Below are 20,812 nucleotides of genomic sequence, written 5' to 3' on the forward strand. Positions count from 1 at the left end.
TTTAAACGGTTTGACTGATGATTTGTATGATTATTACAGTATAATGAAAACAGCAAAAGAATTATGGGATGTCTTGCGGAAAAAATACAATGCCGAGGAGGTTGACTCAAAAAGTACACCATCAGCCATTACTTGAAGTTCCAAATGATGGATGACAAATCTGTGGAGGCTCAACCCATGAATTATAGAAGATAGCCCACGAAATTATAAGCGAAGGTATGCCCCTGAATAAGCAATTTCAAATTGCTATCATTATTGACAAATTGCCTCAATTGTGGAAGGACTTTAAGAACACCTTGTGGCATAAAACCAAGGAGTTCTACTTGGAGAGTCTGATCACCCGCTTGAGGATTAAAGAGGAAACCCGGAAGCAGGAATAGAGGGAGAAGGTAAACATTGTACTAAAAAAGCTCACCTCAGCTACTGTGAAACCTGACCAAAAGCAAAAGGGAACCCAAAGGAAGGGTCAGAATCATGGATCCATCAACCAAAACAATCAGAAGAAGTAGAAACTACTCTATAGTTCCTATGCTTTAACTATAACGAACCTAGGCATATGACTAGGAACTGTAGGAATAGAAGTCATCCTGCTGAAAAGACAAACCTGACAGAAGGGTCATTAGTAGCCATGATCATAGAAGTAAATGTGATTGGTGGCTCTGAAGGATGGTGGATAGACATTAGCGCAATGCACCATGTCTGTCTTGACCTTAGTCTCTTTAAATCTTATACTAAAAATAAGAATAAAAACATACTATTGGGGGATCACCACTCAATGAAAGTTAATGGAATCGACGAGGTGGTGCTAAAATTTACCTCCAGAAAGACTCTCACTTTAATGGAAGTCCTACACTCCAAAGATAAGAAAGAATCAGGTCTCATACTATCTCCTTAATAAGGGCGGCTTCACTTAGAAAATAGGGGTAGACTTATATGCCTTCAATAAGAATAATGTATTCGTAGGGAAGGGTTATGCAACTTAGAGCATTTTCAGACTAAACCTAGACTTAAATAAAATGAAATTTTCTATGTATATGTTGTGTTCATTCAATGTTTGGCATGCTAGACTTTGTCATGTTAATAAAAGATAAATTTGTAACATGATTAGGTTGAAAACAATTCCTAAGTTATCTATGAATGATTTTGATAAATGCAAATATTATAGTCAGGTTAAAATAACTAAGACTTCATATAAATCTGTACTTAGAGACTCTAAGCCTTTAATTTAATTCATTCTGACTTATGTGAATTTGATGGTGCCTTGACTAGGAATAGTAAAAGATGCTTTATCACTTTTATTGATGATTGTTTGGTTTTCACATTCATATATTTGTTGAAAAATAAAAGTGATGCTTTTTATGCTTTTAAACTTTTTATGACTGAAGTAGAAAACTAATTTAACTGAAAGGTTAACAGACTTCGTAATGATAGGGGAACTATGTCTGACTCAGGTAGTTTTAACGAATTTTATAACTCGCATGGAATAATACATGGAAAGATTGCACCATATTCTCCTAAAATAAATGAAAAATCAGAAAGAAAAAATAGAACTCTATCTGAATTAGTAGTTACTATTTTTCTTAATTCAGAAGCTATGTTTTATTGGTGGGATGAAATTATCCTTATCGTGTGTTATGTTCTAAATAGAATACCAAAATCTAAAAACCCAACTTCACCTTACAAAGTCCTTAAGAATAAGAAACCTAACTTGTCATACTTTAGAACTTGGGGATGACTAGCCTTTGTAAGAATATCAGACCCTAAAAAAAAAAAAAAAACTTACTAGTAGAGCTTATGAGTGTGTCTTTATAGGTTATGCCGTAAATAGTAAAGCCTATAGGTTCTATGACCTAGTAAACCAAGTGACCATTGAGTCAAATGATGTTGCCTTCTTTAAGGATAGATTTCCTTGTAAATATAGGAACAGTGGGGGCTTGAGTTCTATTAGTCCACTACTTGTTAGAAGCCTAACTTCTAATGAAGTAGTTGACTCAAAGCTTAGGAGAAGCAAAAGAACTAGAACTATCAAGGACTTTGGGAATGACTTCCAGACCTATAACATAGAAGAAGATCCTAAAGACCTAAAAGAAGTCATGTCCTTTGTAGATGCCAACTTATGTCAAAAAGCTATAAATGATGAAATGGACTCTCTTTAGTTAAATAGGATTAGCATTTGTTAGACCTACCTCCTGGTTGCAAAACAATAGGTTGCACATGGATCCTAAGGAAGAAACTCAAACCTGATGGAACAGTTGACAAGTTCAAAGCAAGACTTGTAGCTAAAGGTTTCAGACAAAGAGAAAACATAGATTTCTTAACACCTTCTCCCCTGTGACTAGGATCACCTCAATCCGTATATTGTTTTCTCTTGTTGTCCTAAACAACCTTGTAGTTCATCAAATGGATGTAAAGACTGTGTTCCTGAACGATGAACTTGAAGAAGAAATTTACATGGAACAACCTAAAGGCTTCATAGTCTATGGTCAAGAGACTAAGGTTTGTAAGTTAAATAAATCTCTCTATGGCTTGAAACATGCTCCTAAGCAATGTCATGAAAATTTTGATAACCTAATCCTGTCTAAAGGTTTCAAAGTTAATGAAAGTGACAAATGCATCTACTACAAGTTCGAAAACAATCTTTGCACTATTATATGTTTGTATGTAGATGCTATGTTAATTTTTTTTTATCAAACTTGCACGTTATAAATTATGTGAAATTTTTATTGAGTGCAAACTTTGATATGAAAGAATTAGGAGAAGGAGATGTAATCTTAGGCATAAAAGTAACTAAGTCTGAAAAGGAAATTTTTTTAGATCAATCTCATTATATAGAGAATATTCTAAAGAAATATAATTACTTTAAATGTAAACCAGCATATACTCCTTATGATCCTAGTGTTAAGTTGTCCAAGAACACTGGTGGCAGTATTAATCAATTGGAGTATGCAAGCATCATAGGCAGTCTTAGATACGCTGCTAATTGCACTAGGTCTGATATAGCTTATGTTATAGGATTACTTTGTAGGTTTACAAGCAAACCTAGTATGGAACATTGGATTACTATAGAAAGGGTTATGAGGTAATTGAAGAAAACCCAGAACCTAAAATTACATTATCAGAAATTTTCCGCTGTCCTAGAAGGATTTACCGATGCTAACTGGAACTCTTTCTCAGATGATTCGAAGGCTACTAGTGGCTATATTTTCAATATAGTAGGTGGAACTGTCTCTTGAAAGTCCAAGAAACAGACTATCTTAGTCCAATCTACGATGAAGTAAAAAATGATAGCACTAGCTACAACTAGTGAAAAAGCAGGTTGGTTTAGAAGTCTGCTATCAAAGATTGCCCTATGGGAAAATTCGGGTAACAGCCATTTTGATCCATTGTGATAGTACTGCAGCAATCGCAAAATTTTAGAACCGTTATTACAAAAGAAAGAGACGAAAAGTATGTCATACTTTATTACAATAGAAAGAGACGAAAAGTAAGTCATAAGCATAGTACTATTAGAGATTTCCTCAGTACTGGTGTAGTTAAAGTGGATCACATAAGAACTGTTGAAACTTGGTAGATTCTTTAACAAAAGGATTGGCCAGAGGGAAGGTTTTCAAAACCTTATAAAGGATGGGGCTCATGCCTATAGAGAGATAAATCACTATGAGGAAAACCCAATCTGAAGACTGGAGATCCCAAGAAACAAGTTCAATAGGTAATAACTGATCACAGGTGATATGAAGTGAATCATGCTAAAATGAATACTGAATTCCCTCTCTATGACCTAGAGTCTGAGCATGATATCCTGAAACATAAGGAAGGTTGAACTTAGTTCCTAATGAGATCTATACTTGATGTCAAGTGGAATACCTAGCTATAGGATTATTCTTGATAGATTCACCTATATGAATGTGGAAGTGGGGGCCCGTTTCCTATGGAGTTTTAGGAAAACTCTCTAGAGTGTTCACTAAACTAGGATACACGTGCTAGACCTTAAAGCACGGGCTTTTGCGCTACACCCTAATAATGTTGTGTGTGAGATGTTGTTAGAGATAGAGTTAAAAAACTAAGAGTTACTCTAGTATATTCTGAATCATCTACACTATGTAAAGGTTCAAGTTGTAAGACACCTTTGTTTATGCACAGATTATACAGACTAATATTGTTTGATGGAAAATATATTTTTGTATTCTCAGAAGTTTTTCAGGTGAGGGATTGTTGGTGAAAAACTTCAAATAAATGAAAAGAAAAATATTTTAGAATCCCACATTGCTAAGATTACAAAGTGGAATCTTCTTTATAAACTTCCACCTTGAGTTGTGAGTTTTGGTCCCAAGGGGCACCCATGTTTTAGAAAGGGTGGGAAGATAGGTAAATGTGAGTACAGTGGCCTTCCCACACGCATGCACCGCCATTCAGTCGGATGAGGCGGGTGTGTGTTGAATTATTTTTATTATTATTTCTTTATTTTTTATTATTTAAAAATAAAGAAATGGAAAATAACTTTTCTCCCCGTCCGTTTTACGTATGTTCAGAGGCTGCGTGCATTCTTCTCCCCTCCTGTTTTGAGTTACCGTTGGCCTTCGAGGCCTATAAAAAGCGCCCTCTTCCATCAGTTTTACACAATACAAACAATTCACGGCCTCCTTTCTCTCTTGTTTTTCTTCTCTCTTTGCATGTTGCGTTTTCCGAGCATCTAAGTTTTTGAAGGGTATGAGTTTTCCGATTGGTTCCAGTGCAGTTCTATTCGAGATAATTTTATTGGAGTTGTTTTATCATGGAGACGACATGACCATTATTGTTGAACTGCTTGCACAAAAAGGACAGAGTCAAGAAACGTCTTAAAGAGAGCGAGCTCCACGACTTAGCCTATAACAGTTTTCTATTTTGCATATTCAATTCTGACATCTGACGCCATTCGATCGTACCTATCTTTTATCCACCGAAGGTTGCCATTCCAATATCATTGAATACGATCATGAACAGATTGTTAAATGAAGCATCAATGCGTCTATAATAATATAAAGAATGCTATTTCTTTGAACCCTATCATTATACATATAATTTTCAAAATCAATTAGCCTTATTTTGACACAAAAACACTAAACATAAAAAACTTTCATATATAATGATAAAATTGATAATGTTTTTACAAAGAAACTAAATTCAAAGAAACTAATATAATAACAATCGGTAAATCTTTTCCATTATTTTTCTTATACCTCTTTGTATTTTCATAAGAAAAATATCTTACCTCATCCAATTTGTTTAAGTATAGAAAATGTATTGTTCTAGCAGTTATGGAGTGAAAATTCAAATGCTTCAATACTCAATGATCGTGCTAAGGATGTCTCATCCTAATTCAGATACTTGAGTGCATCGTACGCCTACTGATCTCATCTACCTCTTATATATTGTTAAAAAAATGTTTTAATGCCCAAAAGGCTTTGTGTTCTAACTCCAAGGGCAAATGATAAGCTTTCCCAAAGACCAACCTATAAATTGACATTCTTGAAGATGTTTAAAAGCAGTTCTATAGGACCAAAGACCAATCCTACCTATTTGGAATGACAATATTATTCTCTAGGAATCCTTTTGTTTCTCTATCATATACTTCAACTTGACTATTAGTTTGAGGATGATAAAGGGTACGATATTGAAGCAAGTAAAGATATTTTATGAATGATCTTAAAAATTCTCTTTTAGTATCATTCGGAGGACATGCTAATACTTTTAGTGATATAGACAAACAATGCAAAACTAAATAAAATATATATAAATTCCCATTCAGAGGAGGAAATGGCCCATAAAATTAATTCTCCAAACATCAAACTATTCAATCTCTAAACAACTCATATGCATCTTTCATGTTTTATTTCCAAATTTCCTAATTTCTTCTAGCACTTGTCACATGTCAAGCTGAATAACTTAAATATAGTTTAAACATTACATCTTTTTTTCTTTTTCTTTTACCATCTATATCTGTTATTTTTAAATTTATATGCTTACTTTTCCTCAATAGGTTATTGACAACGAGACAGTACATTCAACAAAGAGATATGAAATTAGACTTGAGAAAAGAATTGAATATCTGCCTCTGCCTTGGAGTTACAAAAGTTCCAACCAAGTAACACTGCAAGAAAAATAGCACGTTGTTAAAAGTAAAAAAAAAGCTAAAAGTATTAGCAATGCATAAAGGCGCGTCACTGTGAATATCGCGATAGCCGTATAGTCGAAAGCTTTACTGACATACCCACTACGCACCGCTGAAACATGACTTTTACTGACGCTAACGAGTTATTAAAAGTGTACTTTTAGTAACATATGTTTTATTGTTATTTGTGTTATATGTTTTATCGCTATAACACAAATTAAGTTTAAACAACATATAAGATTGTTGCTGAATAAGGATTAATGGTCATTGCGAGTATTTTTTGCAACATATGTAAACGTTGATAAAAGTATTTCATTAATTAAACAAATAATATTCAATTTAATAGTTATCACTGATACAAAACTACGCTATATGGGGATATAACTCAATCAAACTTGCTATCTCCTTCACTAAAGTCCGTGTTCAATCTACCTACTAATTCTAAAAAGTCGATGAATAATTTCTGCATAATCTTGTTTAAGGATTATTAATCAGCCAGATGATCTAAGATTATAAAGAAAAGAAAAATATTAAAATAGAAATCAAGCAAGAACACAACTCGAAATCGGTAAAACTGAAAAGAAAATGTTCTTGGGTTTACTAGACCATCTTCAAAGGAAATCTCAGCAAATTTGAAGAGCATAAGCATTCGATGTACAAGCAATTTGACGTCTTCCTTTCGCATGAAATTGCAAATCGGAAGAGCAAAAGCATTTGAAAGGACGTGATAATTCTTTTTTACTTAATTCTATTTTTTGAAATAACCTTTTAAGAAATGTTACCAGAGAATTTTAATATTTAGTGACGTTGGTTTGTGCATCACAGATTTTTTTAGTGACGCTGATGTAAATTTTGTTGCTAAAGATGATATTCTGCAACATGTCTTTCAATGCGTCGTCGTGGATTATCATTTAACAACAAAATTTTCTTGCATGGATAAAAATTTGTTATTGAAAATTAATTTTTTTGATAGTTTAAGGGCCTTTCTGAGTCCATCATACTAGATTTGTGGAGCTTGTTTAGAGTCCATACAGAGAACACGATTCAACTAACAAAGAAAGATAGGAGACTACTCATCAATAAATCCCTCAAGTTAGCCCATGTAAACTTTTGCTTCTAAGGACGCCGTTTGTTTCACAGGTTTTTCTTATGGGATTTCAGACAGACATTTAATATCCTTGTTTATTAGTTAATTAATAAATTAATATCAATTACTCATTATTGTTAATTTTAATCAATTATAAATATAAAATATTAATAGACTTAGAAAATTTTATCTAATATCTCTACAATTAAGATTTTATGCTATCTTAACTATTTAATATAAATTATTATGACGATGATGAATATCAATATTGTAGTTAATTTATAATGATTTATTTATTTTTAATAATTGATTTAAATTAATTAATTATGTTGAGTAAAAGTTTAATATAAAAGCATTCATTTATTTTTATTTTATTTTTATGATTAAATAATGCTAAATTTATTTGATGACTACAATAATTTGTATCTTGTATTTAATTAAATAATTATTTAATTTTAGTTTCTATATACAAAATTGATAAATTGAACACACATTTTAACTTCCATACATTAATTATCCTGCATATCCAAACACAGACATTAATTATCTCATACATATATTTAATATCTATACCCATAAAACAATTTTTATGATCCAAACTGGCCATAAACGACAATTTAAGAAGGCACTTTTAATGTTCAAGTTGGCAAAAGTGCCAATTGTGCGAGATAGTCATTTTGAATATAACTCAAATTGTTGAAAGAGTTGATGACTGGACTAAATTTGAGATCTTGAAAATATCGACTTTTGGTGTTTGATGGAAATCCTTTAGCAACCAGTCGTACCTTTATAAGACCGATGTAATTGCATGTTTCAGTTGAAAGATCTACTTTTTACTAATGAAACTATAAGGAACTAAAGTTCTTGAATTTTTTTTTTTTTTTTTTTTTTTTTTTTTTTTTTTGCAGTGCAGGAAATTGCAAACTTTGGGCTTGAATATTTCATTCTTCTTACTCCTTGTCTGCATTTGGTGAGTATGTGAAGTTGTATATTACTAATCTGATTTGGAGAAGCTTTTTTAATGGAAACACTTACACACATGGAGTTGTAATATTTTGGATCTACACAAAGACATGGAATTATTTGCACAAGACTTGGTTGTGTATTGAAGCATTTTTATGTTTCTAACAAGGCACAAAGAAATACTAGGAGTGGGCAGATTTAGTCATATGTTATTATGGTTTCCACAAGAATTTGTATTGAAGAAATTGGAAACATATTTGAAGGGAAATTTCATTTCCATAGAATATGACATTTAGAAAGATATAGACAAGAAAAAGTACATACATTCAATAAAATTGAATGAAATTGAAACTTATAATGAGTTTGGTAAGAAGGAAGAAAAACAAGCACATCCAAAAACTTTAAGGGAATTGATAGTTTGGTTTAGTGTTATAGGAAGAAACTTGAGTTAAAGAGAGGTTTCTTTTAGGTAAAGAACAAACATTCAAAACTCACCCCTTCCTAATTTGCTTGTATGTTTTGATTTTCATCTCAAAATTGTTTTCAGTTTAGGCTTTGAAATTGGTTAAAGGGTAAGAGTTTCTAACTTTTGTTCCATGGATAAATGGGTCAACATTGTGCTATTTGAATAGATAAAAGGAGTACCGGAATGGTTACAACAACGGCAGTATTTTGATCAATCGATCTGTTGTCGGCCACTGTGACATGCGGGTATTAACTTTTTGTCAACATATCAACATTTTTATCAATATTTTCAAGTTTTCAGTAATTCAACTTTAACGTGAAGTGTAAATCGCATTTCTCATAGAAAAAAAATACATGTAACAAAGAAAAATAAGCTTGAGACTTCGATATTTTAAACATATTTGAGCCTTCCAACTCTGATACCAAATTAACATTTGAGGAAGAAGTTGATCTTTGGTGTTGTCATGATCCTATCGTATCTCACATCTATCAAATTAATTTACCAAAGCTCAAAATATGCTTATTTATATATTCTATCAACGAGTGTATTTTATTATATGTCTTAACCAATTAAGTTATAGTGTTAACAAATTTGAGAGGAGACAATCATAGATTGAATTTCACTCAAGATTAATAAACAATAGAAAATAATAATATATCAACACTTGTGAAAATCAACTCTCTTTTTCTTAGCCTATAATTGACTAATTGTTGTTGGTTTGAATGTTTGTTTCCTTTTAGGGTAACTATTTTAAATGACAAAACTACTGAAAATATTTTTAAATATAACAAAATGTTGTTGTCTATCAGTGTCTATCTATTAGTGATAGACATTGATAGACTATTATATATTATCTATCATTGATAGATATTGATAGATATCTTTCAGTGTCTATCATTGATAGATAGTAACATTTTACTATATTTGAAAATATTTTAAGCAACTTTTTATATTTAAAAATAGTCATTTCTTTTACACAAGCTACTATAATTATAAGCAATTATTTATTTATTTATTATTATTTGGTTTTATTTACATAGTAAAAAGTAATTTTGAATATTTCCTTTACAAAATAATTTGAAATGCTTTAAGTTTCAATAAGAGAAAGTGCTTCCATTAAGGATTTTTCTTTCCAAAAGTGCTTCACTTCCAATCACAACTTTCAAAAGTCATTTCAAATGCAAACTTTCAAATTAAACAGTATAAGAACAAAAATAAAACTTAATTTACAATAATTTCCCCTCAGCACAATTAGAAGAAAATTAGATAAATGAAAGCCTTCTTAAGTCTTATACTCTTACCATCAAATTGATCTTGATGGGTGCTTCTAATTATTCAGTTAAGGCTTGATTTGAAATTTGTAAACTCACTTTGACCCACTAAATATCCAATGTTCATATTCAAATTGATCTGAAATTAGAAAACTTGTGTGTGGTAAAATTTTTTAATGTTTAGACATAATTTTACAATAATAAGAAAAAGAGGGAAATAATCAAATTAAGAACGATCTAAAGATGCCAACTTAGTTAGGATTCTTTGATGTACCTACTGACTTACATATCGTATTATTCCCTAAAAAACGATACAAAATATAAAATAATTAATCTATTTAATTGAAGAAAATCATTACATATTTTTCACCAAGAAAATCTTATCTTATGTTACCAATAATCAATGAAAATACAATTTGCTCCCGTGAGTTATACCTTACCAAATGTAAACTATTCTACTCTTGAACAAATTTTGAAAAAAAGAGAGAGAATTAGGACATAAACCAAAATGAAATTCTATAATAAATGTCTTTCGAACTTCAAAGCTGACAATGTATAGAAAAAAATAAAACAAAACTCTTCTTAATTTACAAATTTTAAGTAGTTTTTTTAATCTTTGAAGTATAATACTATGAAAAGATTTGGGTACAAACTCCAATAATAATTATTTTTCTTTTCATTTAAAATGTCAATAGTCAACATGTTAAATCACAAGCTATTATATAAGCATGGATGTGAGAATCTAGGGTATCAATAATTTATTAAAAAAGAAAAAAGGGTTAGCATTTCCCTTGATCCATCCACTTAAATTTTTTGGTTACAGAAAGGAAGAACAAAATTAAAGAAGGTTAGAGTAATTGGCTATAGATATATAGAACTTCGAGAAGAGATCAAGGAGAGAATATATGCATTTTTAGAGTAAGTTTTATAAGCCAATCTCACAACAAGAATCATTAATATTTAACTACTATGAAATCGAAAGCTCTAATATTTGACAGTCACAGTCAAGACGAGTCGTCATAAATAGCTTTACATCAAACTTGGGGGGAGGGGTAACAATTAGATAGAGGGTTGCTCATCATCCACACATAATGTGAACCCATTCCTTGAAAGATTGAAAGAAAACCCTAATGTTTACAAGGATGAAAATGTAGAAATCTGTGGTATAATTTCTAATACCCATTAAAACATATATGTTCAAGAAAAGGAAAAAAGAAAAAGAAAAAGAAAAAGAAAAGGAAAACCCTCAACTTGATCATCCATTATTGTAATTTAATTGAAATTAAGTCCCATCAACTTTTTTATTTGATTGATCTAATCAACTCATCAACACCAAGAGACATGCAAGAAGAGAGAGAAATTTGTTCAAAAGTTTGATTAAAGATGAAGAAGAAGAAGAAATCTGAAATTAGGCACAAAAGAGGGGAGAGAAGAAAGAAGATCAGCAATAGAAAAATTAAATAAAAAAAATAAAAATGAATAATAAATAAGAGAAACAAGAATGAGCTAATGATGAAGGGGAAAAAAAAAGAAATCATTACAAGATCTAAGAAGAGAAAAGAACCAATCATGATGAAGAAAGCTTTTGAACCACAGAAAGGGCCAACTTAAGTCAAAAAGCTTCATCATTATACCAATCTGCAGCACCACATCTTTAATAAATTCACTTCCAACATACAATAGAAACATTATCTTCTCATAAAATCCATTACCAAAAATAGAAATAAATATATATATTAAAAATTCAAAACAAAAAACACAAACACAAACACAAACCTTGTGGTTGTTGTTGTTATTTGTTTGAGACGATAGAATTAATTGGGGGGAATGAAGCCTGGTCCGACGACACTAAATATAAACACAAAAATCAAAAGACCGAAGAAAAGTGTCCTCGAGCCAGACAACATTCCCCTCAAAACAAAACAAACTCTTCGCCAAAAAAAAAAGCTCTTGAAGCTAAATTATTCATTGCCAAAAACCCTAAAAGCTCAATTTTTTGAGAGAGAGAGAAAAGGAGAAAGAAGAAGAGTGAGAATGAAATGGCTAAAGAGATGGGTCTATAAAAGAAGAGTGAAATGAGGGCTTAATTGCAAAGGTAAATTGTGTAAAAAGACAAAATTTTGGGGTTAGATTTAGACCCTACAATCTGGTTTTTTCACTTCCAGAAATGTTCTCACAAAACCCTATTTTTCTTTTTCTTTTCTTTTTTTTTTCTTTTTTCCATCTCTCTCTCTCTCTCTTTATGTGAATTCTGCACATCAACACCGTTGGATTTAACAGATGACCTTGATGTGAACACCTCGTACATGTATCTGAGAAATGGACAATAACCATTTCTATTCAAATTTAACCCACTAATCTTTTAACCCTTTCCCTAATTTTCACTCTAATTATTTACTCACCCCAAAATCTTAAGTGGGTTAGTTTTGAAATATTTGATTTTTGGTTCCGTTGTGAAGTTTGGTTATTTAATGTTGCAATGTTATTGAACTTTTAAATATGTTTAATAGATCTTTAAATTATTAGTTTTTAATATTTTTTTTCTTTTTAACTTTAAAATGTATGGAATAGATTGTAAATTCATTTATTTATATTAGGGTTAGATTGATTTGATTTTAAGGCATTTTATGTAACCGTATTGTATGTTTGAAAATATGGGTACTCAACCCTTATGGATTTATCGAAATGGTATAAGTTGTAAAATCTTGTATGGGGTGTCGAAGGATTGGATCCTTTAGTTTTGGAGGAATAGCTTGTTATTCTATTTTTGAAAACTCTTTGATCCAAGTCTCGATTGTATAGGTTAGGCACACTTCGATGCCCCTACTCATAACGAGTTGTTGGTCAAAGTCATATGGAAAAGTTTTCTTGATAAGTAAAATTGGTTATCCTTTTTTGGTCCTGATAGATAATGGTTCTTATTAATTAGGATTTGTCGTTGGATAGTTACCTGCAATTGATAATGGCATAATCGAAGGAGGGATAATGGAAACAACGATTTTTATGTAAAACATTTAAAAAGTTAAATCTATTAGATATAAAATTGATAATCAAAATACATTTTTCCATCGTTTTCAAACGTCATAAATTTATTATACACAATATTGAAAGTTCAATGATTTATTATCTTGAAGTCTCACAAAATTTAAGGACTGAAACTTATCATAATTTGGATTTGATTTTTTTATACATATTTCGAATACTCTTTTCTTATTTTTATATATGGGCCAAGAAACTAACACATAATCTAAGGCTGAAGATCATTAATAATGAAAAAAAAAAAGTTTAAAAGGTTTGAATAAAGTCAAAGGGAACTTAACTCAACAGTAATTGATATGCACGCTCGATCTTGAAATAAAAGGTTTGATTCTTCATCCAAAAATATTATACTAAACAGTAAAAACAATTGAATACATGGTTCTTTCTATTTTGAAACTTACAATTAAATCAAAAGGCTTAAATTATTACATTTTGATTTTTTTTTTTTTAACTTTTCTTCCACACACACTGTTTTTGAATTGAAGTGATAAGGGAAGTAAAAAAAGAAAAAAAGGTGTTACCCAAATATAAAAATAAAGTATATAGATTTCTCTGTCAACCATTGATTTACATAGCTCTGCATGTGATTGAACAAAAAATGTCAAAGTGAAAATTCCAATGGTGGGTTTTTCTTTCTACTGCCTAACATTATTTCTATTTTATTGCTTAAAAAGTAGCTTTTTCTCCAAAAGCTAAAGAAGTGAAAGAAATCCAACATAATATATAAAATATTTATGAGATATATATTATAATTTAATGCTTAAAAATAATAATAACACAATATAGAAAAATTAATGACAGTAAAATATCACAATCTATTTGTAATTGATCGTGATAGACTATCATCTATGTCTATTTAGTCTATCATAATAAAGATAGACACATATAATAATTATATTTATAAATATTTTGGTTTATTTATCTATATTTAAAAATAATTTTATAATATATATATAAAAAAAAATAGAATTGTAAGAGGAATCATTGAAAATGAAAGAAGGTTACAAGTAGAAGTGGGTCAGAGGAGTGGTTGAGTGAGTCATTGAGCTGCCCGATAACAGAAAACCTATTTAATATTTTTGTACTTTTTTTCATCAAAATTTCAAACAAAATAAATAAATAAATTATTTTATATAATGAATTAATTTATTGAGGAAAAAAAGAAATAAGAGGATTTGTTGCCTCTTCAAATAGAAAAATAGGGGCCCTCGGCTGGCGTGTCACTTTTGGACAGAGCGAGGAATACGAGGCCATGACCGACAGATGGGTCTTTGGGGCCCACTTTTTCTCCAAAATATAAACTTTTTACCCTTTCCCTTTTTCCCATTTTTATTTCTCTTCTATTACAAGTTTATTAATTAAATTTTCATCACTTGTCTATATTTTTATGAGTTGATTATTGATGGTATATCAATATTTAAATATTATTTCGTAAAGAAGTTCATGAAACATAAAAATATTAAACGATAATTAAAATAAATAATAAATATATTAAATTGTTTAAAATTCTTAAAGTCTTTATTTACTAATTTAACTTATTTTTTTGTTTTTATAATTTTTTTAGGAATATCTATTAGATTCGATATTTTATCGATATTTTCATAAATTTAACATCTTGATATTTTCATCGACATTGAAAATTTAAACTTTGATTGCATCTAACTTTTTAGGTTATTAAGGTTAAAACATCATTTTTATTCATGTATTTTAGAGTTCGATCAATTTAGTTCCTATGCATTTAATGTTCAATTTAAATTTAGTATCTATTTCTAGTTTATTATGAAATTTATCCAAAAAAAAAAATAATTGTGATCTATTAACATTTTTACTATAAATTTTGAAAATATATTCACAAATTATATTTTATTGCAAGGAAATTATTCTATTATTTAACCAATTTAAATAAAACTTAACTTCTAGATACTAACTTTATGATTTATTAAAAGTACGTTGACTAAAATTGAAATTTGGAAGTACAAAAATTAAAATTGATTAAACTTTAAAGGACAAGAACCAAAATAATATTTAAACTAATTATTAATTTTAATTTCATAAATGGTAACTGCTTTAAATGTATAGCAAAATGTTACTGTCTATTAGTGACAGACAATAATAGACATTGATAGACATCTATCAATGTTAATAAAAGATACTGATATATGACATTTTGCTATACTTGTAAATAAATGGACTCATTTTGGTATATTTGACAACAACTCCTCTGTATACATTAAGTTAAAAATGTTCCTTCATGTCCTTAAAATTTAGAAATTATATCTTATAGAACTCTTAACTTTCAATTTTGTATTAAGTAGGTTCATAAATTATTATTATTTTTTATTTTATAAAGACTTGTATTAGATAGAAAATTGAAAATGCAGGGAGTTATTAGATACACAAAATTGAAAGCTTTAAACAAGATTTAAAATGTCAATGTCGAAGCCTCAATTTTATAAAATACCGATGAAAAAATACAAGCAGAATTATATGGAAAACCGATAAATGGATCAGATTTTGCAATTTTTTCTTCTACAGTACCTCGACGCGACATTTGAGCTGTTTCAAAGACCCAACATGCATTTTTTTGTATTGGACTCTCTTTCTCTCTATATATATATTTTAAAAAATACATTAGTAAATAAATTAAAAAAATATTTAAATTACTAAATATATATTCTACACTTTCTTAAACAAGTTAAAAAGTCTATTACTTATAATAGCTGCTTATTTTTCTTTCACCTTTCATGATATTTTTTACATTATAATAAAAGTATTGATTTGTCCTTCTTGTCGACATTGAATCTATTAAAATATCGAAAATATTGATAAAAAAATTCCGTTTAAAATGTAATACCATGGTTTTAAATCATAATAACTTAATATTTTGTAAAATTTAGAGACTTAATTAAACATGATGAATACGAAAGATTTATGAGATATTTTAAAATTTTTTAAAATTAAGTATGAATGCAAAACCGAAAAATTGGTGGGTTATATTTAGAATTGATATTCTTAATTAATTACTATTTTTAATCCTTTTTTGTTCCTACTATTATTCCTACTCCATTTTCCCTATTTCATTCGTTAATGTGAGCCTGTGACTAGCCTTTATGATTAAATTTCTTTAGGGTTTCTTGTTGAATTTGGGTGGGTCAAAATCACACCGTTTTACTTTTCCCACCCTTCCATGGCTTCATTGTTTTTCACATGGCAGTCAAAAAGTTGAGATAAGAAAGAGAAATCAAATCCACAAATAAATAAAAATCATATAAAAAGTTAATTTTGGTCGTTTTTTCCCACCATTTCTTATGGAGAATTTGAACTATTTGACTTTTGAATTAATCAATATGGGTGCCTTATCAAAATATAAATGCTTGAATTTACTCATAGACTGCACATTGAAACGCCGATGATACGAAATTAATTTATTAAATTTTTTAATTAAATTAATCAATATTGATTAACGGTCGGTCACTTCTCTAAAGATCAAAAACTACACTCTTCATATTATAGATATATTCCTATGTCAATGGGATATAACGAATCAATAGTGTATTGACCCTTCACAACTAGAGATGTCCAATTTTTACACGGAGATGGGGATTTCTCGATTAGGTGGGAAATGGGAGAAGGAGTGGGGGAAAAAAATTCCTGTGAATTAAACGGGGACGGGGACGGGGAATGCATTCCCCGTCCTCGCCCCTGGCCCCAGCCCCGCCCCGATTAGCTTTGTTTATTTAGTATAGTTATCTAATGTTATGTTATTATTATTATCATTATATAAATATTACATTTAAATTTCAAATTTGATTATTTATTGGGAAAGATAATGAATATGTTTAACTTATGTTTAAATTTAGATTATATATCTGAATAATTTGATTTATATTTATTTCTTTCTACTAAAAAAAATTAATTAGCTTTTGTAGGCCAAAATTAGAGTAATTTATCTTTAAATTCAAATTGTCATCCAAAACTAACCATAATAAACAATTTAGTGATAAAGTTAATTATTTAATTAAATTTTTCTCACATTAGTGATTTAAATTAATTGGCATTTTACAAAAAAAATAAAGGTAATGGGAAAAATTCTCCGCAAGGAACCCGATCCCCGTGAATTCCTTGCGGAAAATCCCCGCCCCGATCCCTGTGGAGAATTTCACGGGGATGGAGAATGAAATGGGGAGCGGGGATGGGATGAGGGAATGACATCCCTGGTCCCGCCCCGTCCCGTGGACATCTCTATTCACAATTTGCTTGTAAGTACAACTGGGTCAAAATTACCATTTTATCCCTGTAGTTACATATCTCTCTAGTGAACAATTAGTTATTGTCTCACTATTAACTAGACTCCTTCCTGGGTAGTGAGAGGGTGAGGGTCCTCATTGTTCAAGACTCGGAATAAATTTTAAGGAAGCAATTCATTTACTTATCTTAACAAAAGGGATGAGTGAATTCCATCTTTGAAATTGAGTTCCTAACTCCCCATTCAGACGAATTTAGGCATATTGAATCTATAAATCTGACTGCTCTTATCCATCAAAAGGTTGCCTTCATAGACCAGGAGTTCACAACTCATTGAAGATCATATATATATATACACACACATACACATATTACGTCAATATTTGATTAGTATCTAAATTATCTTTTTTTAAAACAATTTTTTTTTACATATATACGTTATCAAGTTCTCATGTGATATATTTTCATTTAGATGTCAACTCTAATATCTTGCGTAAAGTAATTATGAAAAAAAATATGGTAAAGCAAGAACTACTCTCAAGTTACTAACATAGTGGAAAATTTTGGAGATTTAAAAAAATTGTGCAAACAAAATCAAATTAATGATTAAAACTAAGCACAATACTATAACTACAATGGTAACTCAATCAAAATTCTATCCATAGACAATGAATAATTTTTTTTTTATATGTGTTATTAGTTAATATTATGAACAAAAAAAATTAATATATATTATATTAAATTACATGTTTAGTTTTTGAAGTTCTTGAACTTTAAGACCTCATTTGGTTACGATTTGATTTTTGAATTTTTATTTTTGAAAATTAAGTCTATAGATATTATTTTCACATTCAAATTTGTTTCTTTGTTATCTATTTTTTACTAATGGTTTCAAAAATCAAACCAAAGTTTGAAAACTAAAAAATGTAGCTTTTAAAAACTTATTTTGTTTTTTGAATTTGACTAAGAATTCAACCATTATATTTAAAAAAAATGCAAATTATGATAAGAAATTGAGAGAAAATAAGCTTAATTTTTTTTTTTAAATAATTATCAAATAAGACTTAATTTTTTTTAATACGTTTAAGAAAGAATTTTTTGTTTGTTAATATATTATACAACCAAAATTATTTTTAACATTATGAAAGAACTTTTGAAAGCACCGCAAAATTAGAATTAAAAGAAAAGGTTCAATTTTTACTTAGGTTAATTAGTAAATTAATTTCAAGAAAAATGACGTGTAATTAATTAATACTCTAAATATTGGATTATTTTCAAATATAAGAAAATGAGTCAATTTATTTACAAATATAGCAAAATGTCACTATAGATGTCTATCAGTGTATATCACTAATAGATAATGATATTTTGCTTCACTAAAAAATATTTTAAGCACTTTTATCATTTAAAACGATTATCCTAAATGTTTATACTTCCAATTTTTTTTAAGATTTTAATTAATTATGAAAATTCTAATAATTGGACGAGACTATTTTTTAGAATATTTCTTCCATGGTGTCAAATGTTTAGTTTAATTTAGTTTATTTATTTATTTTGAAAAACTTAAGCATTTTCTATGTGGGATTTTAAAGTTAAAATTGATTTCCTAAATAAAAATATTATAAAAGTGATTTTTTTTCCAAACTGAAAAAAAAAGTAGAGGGGAATGAAAAGGATCTAGTTTATAAATACGTTGTCACAAATGACATAATAAGCAAAACCACCACCGTTTTTATTGCCATTTTTATTTGTTGTTTTAAGTATATTATTCAATTTCCATCAATGATATTGATAATTTTATCAATATTTTCATATTTACACGGATTTAATATTGACATGAATAATCAATTAATATTTTCAGATTATATCATAGAAAAATACACGAACATAAAAAAAATAAATAACTAATGTATATATAATATAAATAATAAATATGTTAACTTATTTAAAAATAATAAAATTTTTATTTATTAATTAAAAATTATTTTTTAAATATTTTACTTTTATAATATTTTTTAAAAATATTTATATATTTTAGAGATGAAATTCGATAATTTGATAACGACATTTCAAACCTGGTTAATTAATATTATATATGTGTGTGATTTTTTGTTCGAAGTAAATTCGAGTGGATTTTATATTTGAGCTTGTTTGAGATTGTATGACAGTAGAAAATTAATATAGCCAATTGAATGCGAAAAGAAATTAATACAAAATATTTATCATTTATTGTTTCTAATTAAAAATTAATATATTGATAGAGACTAGGCATTATATGAGCAATAATATCTCTCAAATGCCATGTGTGGCTCTGAAATTTCAAGCATTTAATTCCCTTGATTTCCCAATGTCGTTTCATCATCATCATTATTATTTTCTTCTTTTTCACTTTCAGTTGGTTGTCTCACATTAATTAGGGGTTTAATCTCAAATCAAAATTGGTATATATCCTAATTATTCTCATAAAAAATGTATCATAATTAAACCTAAAATATATTTGTATTAAAAAAGTCTTAATATATTTCTTTATTTTAATTCAAAACATTATTAACATTTTCTCGAGGTTATTTTCAAATATAGAAAAACTAGCCAATTTATTTATAAATATAGCAAAATTTTACTATTATCAGTGTTTATCACTATTTATCATTGATAGACAATGAACTTTGCTATATTTAAAAGTATTTTTAACAGTTTTATCGTTTAAAATAATTACTCTTTCTAATAACATACAAAACTATATTCTCAGTCACTATTGTTAAATTTTTAGAATGAACAAAAAATTCACGAATGTAAAACATTAAAGGAATAGTTTTTTTTGGGAATGTAGATAAACATAATTTTTAAATACAAAAAATTATAGATGTTTGAGATTATATATGTCTGACATTCTTAGATAACCATGTTTGTTTTGTAGGAATATTTTTTTAAAATATATGAGAATATTTGAATAACTATATTTGTTTTGTAAGATTTATACTTGAGAATGTCTTATACATAAAGTTCTAATTATTCATTAATTTAATATATTTTGAACTTATGTAATATATTTGTTTTTTTATGTGAATTTATTTCTTAATTATTATAGTTGTATTATTTTATTTGTTATTTTTTCAACAAAATAATATATATTAATTTAAGATTTTATAAAATAAATATTAATTTGAATTTGAATATTTTTTTAAAAAAAAATACAAACAACTACAATATAGGAAAACTATTTTAAATGACAAAACAACTTAAAATATTTACAATTAATAGTAAAATACACAATCTATCTGCACTAGTATTTGTATTTATCATAAAACAGATAGACACAGAAAGTAGTCTATCACGATCTATCACAGATTGATAGGTAAATTTTACTATATTTGTAAATATATTAGTTCATTTTCCTATATTTGAAGACAACCCTACAACATAACCAAAGAGAATGAAAATACATAGTTGACAATATTTATTAAGAAGAGTGATGTAATGAAAAAAAAGAAGGTAAAAAAGTAAAAAAAAAAAATGATATCTTCAACACGGGAATTTAGAAAATCCATGTTTCATGAGGGCATCAAAACTATCGAGATGTCCTCCATTTGATG

General features: G+C 28.4%; 1 long non-coding RNA gene and 1 other non-coding gene across 3 annotated transcripts; both read right to left on the reverse strand.

Moving 5' to 3' along the window:
• Positions 1 to 5,838: 5,838 nt before the first annotated feature.
• Positions 5,839 to 12,178, reverse strand: LOC120092737 (uncharacterized). 2 transcript variants are annotated; one of them, XR_016525100.1, is made up of 2 exons: positions 11,712 to 12,178; positions 5,839 to 6,127 (listed from the first exon to the last, which is right to left on the reverse strand). It is a non-coding gene; the product is annotated as an uncharacterized LOC120092737 (long non-coding RNA). The 2 variants fall into 2 exon arrangements; XR_005486136.2 differs by lacking the exon at positions 5,839 to 6,127 and adding an exon at positions 8,968 to 11,573.
• Positions 6,733 to 6,856, reverse strand: LOC120068689 (small nucleolar RNA snoR77). Its single transcript, XR_005479320.1, has one exon. It is a non-coding gene; the product is annotated as a small nucleolar RNA snoR77 (small nucleolar RNA).
• Positions 12,179 to 20,812: the final 8,634 nt, after the last annotated feature.

Source organism: Benincasa hispida, chromosome 12 (genome assembly GCF_027475165.1).
Source record: "Benincasa hispida cultivar pf3 chromosome 12, pf3_genome.v1.1, whole genome shotgun sequence".
NCBI lineage: Eukaryota > Viridiplantae > Streptophyta > Magnoliopsida > Cucurbitales > Cucurbitaceae > Benincasa > Benincasa hispida.